Here is a 13,904-nt window from a genome sequence, read left to right on the forward strand (position 1 = left end):
AAACAAAATATTTGTAATAATTGACAAAAGTTATGCTATTACTGGAACCCCAATTGCCATTCTTGAATTTGGAATTATTATGAGAATATATATTACATGCTCCATTTATTTTTAAAAAATTAAAACATATATTCTAAGTGTACTAAATAAAAAAATTAGTTCTTATGAATATATAAGAATAGATATATATCTTTTCAGGATCATCACAAGGCATAATATATATCTCAAAGAAATGAATAATTGATCAAATTGGAAAAGGCATATTAAAGTTCGAAACAAAAGTCTGTTTGATTTAAGTTTTGAAATTGAGTTTTTATATTCGAACTCATGGTCACAATTTCACTCCGTGCACCGCCAAGCCAGCACCTCATTATCTAAAATTTGGTAGATATGAAATTGGATGTGAGTTGGCAATATAAAGTATTATATACTTCCTCAGACTTACATAAAATATCAAATTTTTTTTTCGTTTAACATAATTTATTTATTTTTTAAAAATAATTATATATTTTAATCATATTTTTAAATGTGGATAAAAAATATTTGATTTTTTAAGAGAGATACAAATAATTAAAATTCAATCCAATCATTAAAAAAATAAATTAATTTATACTATAAATATATAAATATACACAAATAATAGTACTATTATATTCTTATTTTTTTACTTAAAAAAGAAAGCTATTTTATTACAATTCTACGTCAACACAATTATTATTTATCAAATTAATATACGTCAAACCTCTCAAAACTCAAACCAAACCTATAAATTTAAAACAACACAAAAACTTAAACTTATCTTAAAATTGAAATCCAATACATTCAAATTCAAATTCTTCGAGCTCCTTAAAAAAACCACACCCTAAATTCTTAATACTTTGAATAGAAAATATCATTAAATATGATATTTTTTTAATATATATATATATTAAGGGTGTATTTGTTTCAAGAATTTTGGTGGATTTTAGTATTCACACTTTTTTTTTTCTAAAAAAAAATATCAAATTAAATATTTATTTTTTATTTTTTATATTATATTAAAAATTAATTTTATATTCAAAATATTACATGAATCCATATATATTTATATCAAACTATACAACTATTTTAATTCAAATAATTTACTATCAAATCTCAATCCAAAATGCAAAACCCGAACAAACACACCCAAAATAGAATATGCAATATATAATAATATAATATAGTGGTGAGTATATATAATATATGTATATGTGTGTACGGGTGTGTGTTTATATGTATATAAATATATATGTATAAGTAATTATTATATTGTATGTATGTAGAAGTAGATAATTAATGCAAAGAGAGATAGGAGAAATGACTGTGAATTGTATTTTCATCACCTAAGGCATACATATATATATATATATAGACGTGTGAGTCGGTAAATGAATGATTGTAAAGCATTCATATTCTGTCGACGTAGGTGCTGCGTGGTTTATAACACTCTCCATTGGATGCTTTATACAAAGAATGTGCCTCGTTAAAACCTTATTATGAAAAAACCATGTGGGAAAAAATCATTGTGAAGGAAAAAGAGTACAACATTCTTGTATTAATGCGCTCCCCCTGTTATAGACTTTATTTGATATCTTTCATCCGACGCATTTCAATTTCTTGCACTAGTTTGTTGAATGTTGCAGTTGGTAGCGCCTTCGTAAACAAATCGGCAAAATTTTCAGATGATCGAATTTGTTGCACATTAATTTTACCACTTTTATGAAGATCGTGAGTGAAAAAGAACTTTGGAGATATGTGCTTTGTTCAATCGCCTTTAATATATCCTCCCTTTAATTGAGCTATACAAGTTGCATTGTCTTCGAATAATACTGTAGGAGGTAATATATCATCAGAAATCAAGCCACAATTTTTCTGAATATGGTGAGTCATAGACCTTAACCAAACGCATTCACGACTGGCTTCGTGAATAGCTAAAACCTCAGCATGGTTTGAAGAAGTAGTTGTTATTGTCTGTTTAGTAGATCTCCAAGAGATTGCGGTTACACCACAAGTAAATAAATAACCAGTTTGAGATTTTTCTTTGTGTGGATCAGAAAGATAACCAGCATCAGCATAACCAATTAATTCATTTCAAGATTCGCTCGAATAAAATAGACCGAGGTCATGAGTCCCCTGAAGATAACGAAAAATGTGTTTGATACCATTCCAATGGCGCTTTGTGGGGGATGCGCAAAACCTGGCCAGTAGATTTACTGAAAAAGATATATCTGGCCTGATACAATTTGCAAGGTACATTAATGCGTCAATAGCGCTGAGATATGGTACCTCGGAGCCAAGTATTTCTTCATTTTCTTCTTGGCCTAAATAGATCTTTACTAGGATCAAGGGATCTGACCACCATTGGTGTACTCAGATAGTGAGATTTATCCATATAAAATTGCTTTAATACCTTTTGGGTATATGTAGATTGATGGATAAATATTCCATTATTAACATGATCCACTTGTAATTCCATACAATATTTTGTCTTTCCAAAATTTTTGATCTCAAATTCTTTCTTTAGATATTCAACTGCAGTTTGGATCTCTTCAGGAGTTCCAATTAAATTGAGATCATCAACGTATATTGAAATAATGAAAAAATTTGATCCATTTTTCTTTATAAAGATGCATGGACATATTGGATTATTAGTATAACCTTCTTTTATTAAACAGTCACTGAGACGGTTATACCACATTCGCCCTGATTGTTTAAGTCCATACAATGACTTTTTCAATTTTTATGCTTAAGACATATTGAATCCCTCAGGAACTTTCATATAAATATCAGTATCCAAGGAGCCATAAAGATATGCAGTAACTACGTCTAAAAGACGCATATCGAGCTTTTCTCGCACTGCTAGGCTCACAAGGTATCTAAATGTTATTCCATCAACAAATTGAGAGTACGTTTCATCAAAATCTACTTCAGGCCTTTGTGAGAATCCCTGAGCTACAAGACGGGCTTTATATCTCACAATTTCATTATGCTCATTTCTTTTTCGTACAAACACCCATTTGTATCCAACTGGTTTTATACCATCCGGTTTTTGAACAATTGGTCCGAAGACCTTCCTTTTATTTAATGAGTCAAGCTCTGATTAAATCGCATTTTCCCATTTTTGCCAGTAATTTCTTTGCCGACATTCATTAACCGATTTTGGCTCTGGATCCTCGTTTTCTTCCATTATATCAAGTGCTAAACTGTATGTGAAGGCATTATCAATAATTGCCTTTTTACGGTTCCAATATTTTCTTGAAGTAACATAGTTGATTAAGTTTTCAATAATCTCATCATGTTCTTCAAGATCGTGCTCTTCTGGAGCAATTACTTCAAGGTTGACTTCCTCATTAGTTGAGGTTTATAAATGTCATTCCTAATATTTTTATAATTATCATCATTACTTCCTCTTTTCTTTCGAGGATGCTTATCTTTGGAACCGAGTGGTCTACCACGCTTTGAGCGTGTCGCTGATTCATTAGCACTTGCAATTTGTCCATCAGGGACAATTATTTTAGCCGGAGTATTAGCAGCTTGGATATATGATCGAGTGACTTTGCTTGAGTCATTGAATGCATTCGGTAACTGATTTGCAATATTTTGCAAATGTATAATACGTTGAACTTCTAGTTCACACTGCTTTGTACGAGGATCACAAAAATTCAATGGAATTTTCCAATTAATATCCCTTTTCGGTTCATTTTTGTCTACCCATAATGTCGGAAAATATGATTCATCAAAATGACAATCTGCAAATCTTGCAGTGAATAAATCACCCGTCATAGGTTCAAGATATTTTATAATTGACGGCGATTCATATCCGACATAAATATCCAATCTACGTTGAGGACCCATTTTTGTACATTTAGGGTGTGAAATAGGAACATAAACAGCACACCAAAAAATACGTAGATGAGATATATTTGGTTTGTGACCAAATACTAACTGCATCGGGGAGTAGCTATGATAGCTTGTCGGCCTCATTCTTATAAGTGTTCCTGCATGTAAGATTGCATACCCCCAAGCTGAAACGGGCAACATAGATCTCATCAGTAATGGTTTAGAAATCAATTACAATATTTTAATAAGTGATTCTGCCAAACCATTTTGTGTATGAACATGAGCAACTAGGTGCTCTACGTTAATTCCAATCGACATGCGATAATCATCAAATGCATTCGATGTATATTCACCAGTGTTATCCAGACGTATAGTCTTAATTGGATTATCGGGGAATTGTGCCCGTAATTTAATAATTTGGGCAAACAATCTCGCAAATGCCATATTGCGAGTAGATAATAAACAGACATGAGACCATCTCGTAGATGCATCAATAAGCACCATAAAATATTTAAATGGCTCATACGGTGGGTCTATTGGTCCACATATATCCCCGTGTATTCTTCCAAAAATGTAGGTGATTCAATACCTACTTTAGCTGGCGATGACCTGGTTATCAATTTTCCCTGAGTGCAGACAACACATGTTAACTCATTTGAGTTTAACACTTTTTGACCTTTTAATGAACGGTCATGCGAATTCTCAATTATTCGCTTCATCATTATACTGCCAGGATGCCCAAGGCGATCATGTCATATTTGAAAATCAGTAATCTTTTAATCTACCGTGAGGTGTGTTTCAACTACACCTAATTTGGCGTAATATAAGTCAGTAGAGAGTGAGGGTAATCTCTCAATGATGCATTTCTTTTTATCAATGATATTGGTGATCAATAAAAATTCACCATCGGTATCACTCATAGTTTCAATGTGATAACCATTTTTCCGAATGTCATGAAAGCTCAGTAAATTTCTTCGAGCTTTAGTGGCCAACAATGTATACTGTATCACAATTTTTGTCTACGCAGGGAGAAATATAATGGCTTCTCCAGAGCCTTCAATTAATTTTGCACTGCCCACTTATTGTATTGACATTCATTCTTTCCCTTTTCAAATGGGAGAAATATTTTTCATCTTTCAATATAGTATGTGTCGTTGCACTGTCAATGAAATACATATTTGCATTATTTTGATTGACATCCATTTAACCAAAAATAAAATAGGCAAGAGCCTTCGTGCTGATAACGTGTTATATAACATATAATAATATAATATAGTGGTGAGTATATATAATATATATATGTGTGTACGGGTGTGTGTGTTTTTTTGTATATAAATATATATGTATAAGTAATTATTATATTGTATGTATGTAGAAGTAGATAATTAATGCAGAGAGAGATACGGGAAATGATTGTGAATTGCATTTTCATCACCTAAGGCATACACATATATATGGACGCGTGAGTCGGTAAATGAATAATTGTAAAGCATCCACATTCTGTCGACGTAAGTGCTGCGTGGTTTATAACACTCCCTCTTGGATGCTTTATACAAAGAATGTGTCTCGTTAAAACCTTTCTATAACCGTAGTTTAAAACATAATAATAATAGTAATAATAAAGGTTTTTTTTTAGTTGTTTGATTTTATATTTTAATTTAAGTTCTTTGTTTAAACAATAGTTTCTATGTGATATTTTATAAATTAAAATATTATTATATAAATTTGCATTAGAAAAAAAAAACACTAAAACAAAACTTAATATATATATATATATATATACACACTAGTCAATGGTTTGCTTACAATTAAATTCTTACGACGGATCAGTGCTATCTCCACTCACACCCAAATGTTATTAATTTGCATTTGCTTCAAATTCTTGGCTTGCCATTTGGTTAAAGAGTGATTAGTCTTCACTAAGTATTGTCTATTAATTAATTAAATAAAATTAGTGTCATGCTTAATTCAGGATAGTATTGACAGACAACACATAATAGAAACTCGGCATAATATGAATTATATATGTATTGACAAGGAATAAACAAACCATATATATATATATAAATAGAGAATAGATAATATATTAATATAATACAAATAGATCACCGTGTCTGATAATACATAACATATAATATATGAATAAACAACATAGAATACAAAGACATATAATACATAAATTGTGTTAACATAACACAAAAAACAATATATAAATTTGCAATACATTCCACACCGTACATATAATAATTAATTTCAACATAAAATATATATTAATGTAGCATGTTCCGTGTTACATAAAAATATGTCCTGTCCAACGGCAAATTTTATTTATATAGATATATATTGTTTACAAGAGTATTTTTCAATTGTATTAACAAAAATTGGCAATAACACAAATAATGACTTATTGACAATAATATTCTTCCAGTCCCATTGAAAGGTTGTCATTTTCTATTTTTGTCTGTCCCAAAACAAGGTTACCATTTCCTAATTTAGTAATTGTACTACTTACCTAACATAATAAATACCCTTCCAACTTATAATATATTACACAAATGTCATTATTTTTATATTACACTATATTAATAGGGTATTTTTGTTTTTTTTTACTACAATCCAATATAATATTAATATTAAAAAATCTATGTACAAAAAGCTAACGCCACTATTTCACCGGGACAGATGGAGTATATCATTGTCTTTGACATGTAATCTAATGTAATACGTCATATTTTTGCTTTATGGGGAATATATTTATTTGTTACCAATATTATATTACTCTGATTGTAAAACTTTTTATTAGTAATATTTAATATATCAAGTTTTTATACTTTCGAATTGATTCTTGTTTCAAAATATATGTATAGTATTAATATTATTAATGTTTCTCAATTAAATGACATAAAATCAATTTTTACTTATTTTCTAAATTGTCCATATCATCATTATGAACCACATAATTAAATATTAAAACAATTCAACACTTTTTCCTCTTTCCGTCCCAAATACCGTGTATGTTACACCGTAGACACGGTATTTTAGGAGGAGTATAATTAGTAGATAATTAATAATATATTAGTAAAAATAATTATCCTATAATATAAATAATTATAAATTAGGATTAAGATAACTAATTAGTTTAGTTAAAATTTTTTTAAAAAATTAAAAAATTTAAAATAAGATTAAAGTGTGTAATCATTTTCCAAAAAATAAAAGTGACATGGTATGTAGGACGGAGAGAAACGGCAACGTGGACATGGTATCCGGGACGGAGGGAGTATTAATTAAGCATAACCAATAAATAGGAAAATCACACATTCTTGTCGAAAGTGTGATTCTCATTGTGGAATCTTCCTGTTAAGGATCACTTTTCTCACAAATTCTTATCTGAATCTACAATATCATCCATTGCACTTTTGTCTAATTAATTAATTGCTCAAACAGTCGAATCTTGGCCCACCAACAATTGATCCCACTACAAATACAGGCACATCGATCAAGAACCAAGAACCAAGATCTTATCTTCTTCACAACAATTCTTACAACCAATCTATCCATCCAATTCTTGTCTCTGTCTCTGAATTAAATTCATTGATACAATGAAGAGATTATTAGCTTCTTTCTTCGTCGTCTTCCTTCTCACCATCTTCACGACGGCTAATTCAAGAATGCTGCTTCCGAATTCCGGCCCATCAGACGATGATTTTGATCGAAGAGTTCCGCGTGGCCCTCCGGCAGCAAAGAATGACAACAAAAATATCCCTTGTCGCCGTTATAATAATTTGTCCGATGATGACAACGACGGCCGCAGTTCAGGGCCCCAGTCTAGTTGTCGACGTAAGTATTACCCCAATGGTCGGGTAGCACCATAGGATCGCCTCGTCTCGTCGACGTCGATAATCTGTCATAATATAAGTGTTCGAGTGTGTTATGTGTAATGAAGATACACTGTACATGTGCAGTAATGATTAGGGCGTGGCCGTATATATAGATGTATGTGTGTTTGTTTGGCATTGATTTTGAATTGTGATTTGAATAGTAAAAATTTAAAATTTGAATAGTTGTAAGATATGATGTAAATAAGTATTGATTTTGAATTTAAAATTGATTTTTAGTATAATATAAAAATAAAAAATAAGTATTTGATTTGATATTTTTTGGAGAAAAGAATTGATGAACAATGAAAATTTTGGAAAAAAAACTTCCAAACAAACACACATGTGTTTTGGAATATTAAATTAAAATAAATATTTAATATAATATAATTATTATATTTCATGTAATATCATGATAAAATTCAAATGTGATAACATAATTATTAGGGGTGGTATCGAATTTTGTTGAATCCGAACCAATCGGAAATAATCAAAATTTAAAATCCGAATTAGAAAATTTAAATCAAATAAAAAAATCTGAAAAAATTTAAATCAAATAGAAAAATCTGAAAAAAATTTAAATTTTTTATTATTCTTAAATTTCTAGGGTTTGTTTGATTTGGGAAATGGTTTGACCCGATATTTCTTTATGTTAGATATGTAGAACTGTGTAAGTAATATAAAAATAACAAGTTCGTCTAATTAGAGTTGACAAAAATAGGCATGACTCGAAAATTTAATCCAAATTTTGCACAAAAAAATTGTACTTGAGCCTTAAAAAAAATAGCCCAAATTTTTTTAGGTCGGTATTCAAATTAATTATTGAAAATTAATATATTTAATGTATATTAACTAATAAAATAATAATAATAAACAAACACTAAGGTAAAAATGTCATAAACATGAATTTTATAACTTATACAAAGGTATAAATATCAAAATATCTTTTATAATTTTATTCTAACATTAAATTGTATATAATAAATAAGAAAAGAAGTATATTAATATATAATTAATAATTTTGAATCTTTTATTAAAATATTATATTTTTACAAGATAAGGAAAGGGAAAAGAGATTGTGAAGTGTTATCAATAGCCATAGATATTTGAAGAAAAATGAATGAAGAGGAAGAACAAAATTGCTCAGTGCCGACAAGAATTAGATCATGGAAAAGGACCTTAAATGGAGACCAAAGGGTTAATCTCTTGTGTTAATGAGTCAGAGCACGATGAAGAAGATTTATTTCCCTAATAATCACGACATGATTTTGGTTTTTAGATTTAGATATATTGTCTCTAAAAACATCATACAATCAATAAGAACACTTTATTTTATGTCCCACATTCAATCCAAGAATCGTAGATTATTCATCAACACATTATCCACACAAGTTGAAAAAATAAAAGATGAAAAACATATTATTACAATTCGTCCATAGGACTTCGAAGATTTCCCAAGCACCAATCCAGTTCATGATTTCGTAGTACTTTGAAAATATAAGTTTAATGGTGCAAATTCAGACTAATAAATAACAAGTATCAATAACATAACAATTAAAAATTTTACGGAAATAAAATACGTGTAGAAAATTACAAAAGCCATTTCAAATTTTACGATATCATTAATCTGTGAAAAATCTGTGACATTGTAATAAAGCGACCACAACTCACTATAGAATTATTAGTTTTGAGCTTTTAAATAAATAAGGGTAAACTGTTTTTTTAGTCCCGTAACTGGACTCCTTTGTCATTTTAGTCCCGTAAGTGGAGCCTGTCGTAAACTACTCTCATAAGTTAAAAAATTTCGCTGTTTTAGTCCTCCGGCGCTGGAGATGACCGCGTGGCTCGCCGGAGGTGACGTGTCCACCAGGTGTTGCTGACCTGGCGGACACGTGGATTTTTATTTTTTTTTCATTTTTTAAGTTTTTTTTAAAACTTATTTTTAATTTTATTTGTATTTTTTTTATTTTTTTTATTTGGTCCAATTTAAAAAAAATTAAAAAAAATAATAAATCCACGTGTCCGCAAGTGTCGCTGACTTGGCGAACACGTCACCTCCGGCGAGCCACGTGGGCGTCTCCGGCGCCGGAGAACTAAAATAACGAAAATTTTTCACTAATGGGACTAGTTTGCGACAGACTCCACTTACAGGACTAAAATGATAAAGGGGACCGTTACGGGACTAAAAAAATATTTTACCCAATAAATAAATACTATTTGAAAATCGACCTATAGATCTTTCATATGCTATATTCTATACATTGTAATTATATGCACAATAAATCAGTTTATTTGGTTAATGTACCGGAAGGTTTTGCATCACTCTTATCAAAGAGGAGTATTGTTGGCTGCCATAATCTGATCCGACATATTTACTCGGTAAGTTCATTGAAAAATCATTATTCGAGTTGTTCACAAGTAGCGAGGCGCAAAAATGACTGTCGCGACAGGACCAGTTAAAAAAACTGTTCAAACAACGATAACGTCGAATTCAATTTGCACAAAATAATTTTCGCGTGACACTATATTCTTTTAAGTTCAATGGAAAACAATTTTGTTGACCTTGTTGAGCACAATGAGTCTCGTATTGATATTGTGTCATTGATTGTTGAATGTCGTTGCAACCAATTAACAATGTCCGGAGTTGTTGTATTAGAGTAGGTTTTCCGTACTTCTACACGCTTTTTGGGTGCTTATATGGAGATGACCAGAAATATTCGCCATTGTAATGGAATGGTGGAATGGTGGTCTCCCAACAGTATAAGATAATGATTTTAATGAACAAGAAATATTATACATACGGTTTATTACACCAATTGCTTCAAGAAACCTCCTTTGACGATATCAGTCCAAACAAATCTTGGCATTTAAATCAATCTCTTGATCGACATGGCCAAGAAACTTCAAAACTTCGAAATCAGATATGGCTGAAACAAATTCTCAATGTAAAAATAAATAAATAAACCGTAAAAGAAAAAAAAGATCGTAACAACCTTTATTAAAATATACATATATATATATATATAAGATCAACAAAAGAAGCTCATATATATATATATATAACATTCGATCTCACCAAAATTAAAATAAACAAAAGAAAAAAAAAATGGCAGTTTTCAATTAAGAAAAACAAATTTTGACGATAATTTTCAATCCGCCAAATCAACTATTTACAATTTTTAATTCTTTAAACTGAAATATAAGTTAAATAAGTTAAGAAAACAATTAATTTATAAATTAAAATAATGATTATTTTGTAAAAGTAAATTGATTTAAATTAAATTTAAAAATGATTTTAAATTGAAATATATAGATTCTAATATATACGCTTTAAACTTTTAACTGAATATATGTATTACTACATTGTAATTATTTTAATTTTAAAATTAAATTATTATCTTAAGATGTATTGTTACAAGAAAAAAAAAAAACACTCTTACATTAGTTGTGAAAGATATATTATTGAAAAATAAGTTTTAAAAAAAAAAAAAAAATTAATACAAGCAAGCATATAAATGAAATTGACCACACTAAACTGCAATTTAGTTAAAAATAGCAAAGCAAGCTATAGAGATTCGATTATTTCTTATATTTGAACAACAATATAATTAAAATCATTTCCTTTATGGAACTAAAGTCCAGAATTCATAGTTTTGGCCAAGTAATGGAACACCCATTTTACTATTCGAAGGTGATGCATTATATTGTTCGAATATGATATTTTTATGATGCAACAACAAAATAAGCAACGTTTGTCCGTAAATGGCAGGGGAACATCAATCTTCCAACCCAAGTACCCAACTTCCGCGGTCATTTCTAACTTGTGATGGGATCGAGTGAAACAAAATAAAGATCCGTAACTATTAATGCCCGACGGTGGTGGGGTGGTTGGCAGCGACACGGGTTCGGCAGCAGCAAATGAGCAAAGAATAGGAGAATGATAAATAACTATAGATTTGAACTTTTAGATTTTAGAGTAAAAGTTGAAATTCTTAGAAAAAAATATTGAAATTGAAAATAAATTGAGTTTTTTGTTTTTGTTTTCTTTTTTTTTTTTGTAAAATAATATAATAGCGCAAGATTAGAATGTGAGATTTATAAGTTGTGGATTCTATTATGTGGAACTTGAGTTTGCATTCTTAAATAATCAATCGAATAATAATTTGTACAACTAAACTAATTTGTTAACACTTCTTCCTACCCACGTATTCACGTATCAATTTTATGTTTGTTGCATATTTAATCAAAGTTGAGGTAGAATATAGTTGATAGTTGAATATGAAAAATATAATACTCTATTCATTCCAAAAGAATATATATATATATATATATTCATTTTTTTTATTTTGTGTGTCTCAAAACAAGATATTCATTTATTTTTTTAATAATTGTAATACTTATCTAACATTATAAATACTATTACAAATTACAATATAATATATAAATGTCATTATTTTTAAATTATACGATACAAATAGATTTTTTTTTCTTGTCATTTTATATTAATTTTTACTATATTACACAAAATATGTATCCGACAGTGACAAAAGATATTGATAGAATCTTCACCTTGTTGACTAGTTTGAAGAGATTTATATTGTAAGGCTGGATTGGTATTTCCACGAGGATGTGACTACCGTCTATTTGAATGAGATTGTTAATTTATGTATCATTTTACAATTTTCAATCACTGGAAGGGTATTAAAGTTGCTGAATAGTTTCTCTCAGAATATTTCTCGTTTGATTTTGTGATATAATCATCTAATGAAGATTTGATATCAATGCTCAAGAGCTTACCAAATTCATTGTCTCCCACATTGGGCAATGATTATTATGTTGACGAGAAAGTCGTAGTTCTGAAGTTTGCTTTCTCTAATATTAGAGTACTCTATCTTCATTTTCAAGAGAGGTTGAAAGAAATATGCATCGAAAATGGGGGATGTCAATGCTACAACTCAGATGATCGTAAATAAATTATTTCCGAGATTTAACAATCTTTTCAAATGAAGAAGATATAAGAGTACGGAGTAATCTCTTCAAAATTTAATGATATCAGCAACAAAAAAAAAATAATTGAATCAACATTCAACGATAACAAGTACTCTCACATACTCTTAAAAATATCATATGCATTAACGATAAATTTGTTGTGCATTTGGTAGCAAGTTGAAATTTGAGTTGGATTGAGTTTTATTGTTGAATTTGTATATTTTTAAAGTTAAGATGCTTAATTCTCTTATGACCTTCCCTCTATGCCTTGCGGTAATGATTTCTCTGACATTTGCTTCTAAGTTAGTTTTAGTTATTATAATATATTAGTAGATAGTTAGTTAAAATGAAGTGTATTAATTAATATGATGTTTTAATAAAAAAATAATAATAAAGAAATTTAATTGTAATGATATTGTTGGATAAATAAATGACGAAATCAATGTAAGACGCCAACTCCTGCGGATTTATTGACAACGGGAGTTTGCATTTTTGAAAAACACACGATTGTTCAGTGGTTAAAATGTATATTTGTCTTAAATAAACTTGTCTATGGCTAGCCAAGTTCGAACAACAAACAAAACAACATACAAGATTTGATGATCCATTTCGGAATAATAACCTGACATTTAGAGGATTTAAATATAAGAGATGTTCAATAAACATATCACTAGGTAAACAATAGACACTACCACTCAACAAACAATGATTACTAACTATCCTCTCATATAACCATCTTTGAATAATTATTCAGAAGAAATTAGCAATCAAAACGTAGATAAAATAATAACTTACTATTTGTCTAATTTAGAGTAAATGTGTTCATGTATTGATTCTTCTTCTCCGGTTGGCAAACTAAATGTTCATTTTTTAGATGAACTTCAAGGCACCATGAATGTTCTGAGTTATCTTTAACAAAGAGTATCGAGAAAATTCAAAATAAAGAGAAAACAAATAGTATCTCTTACTACAAAGTAATACTCCTTCCGTCACAGCTAATTTGTCCACTTTAGTTGGGGTACGAAGTTTTAGGTATTATTAATTAGTAAATAATTAAGAAATATATTAGTAAAAATAATTATAGATAAAGATTAAAATGAATAAATAGTTAATTAAAATAAAAAATATATATATAAATTATAAATTTTATAATGTGATTAAAGTGTATACTTATATTCT

The sequence above is a fragment of the Andrographis paniculata genome, unplaced genomic scaffold, assembly GCF_009805555.1.
Source record: "Andrographis paniculata isolate CXL003 unplaced genomic scaffold, ASM980555v1 Contig37END, whole genome shotgun sequence".
Taxonomy (NCBI): Eukaryota; Viridiplantae; Streptophyta; class Magnoliopsida; order Lamiales; family Acanthaceae; genus Andrographis; species Andrographis paniculata.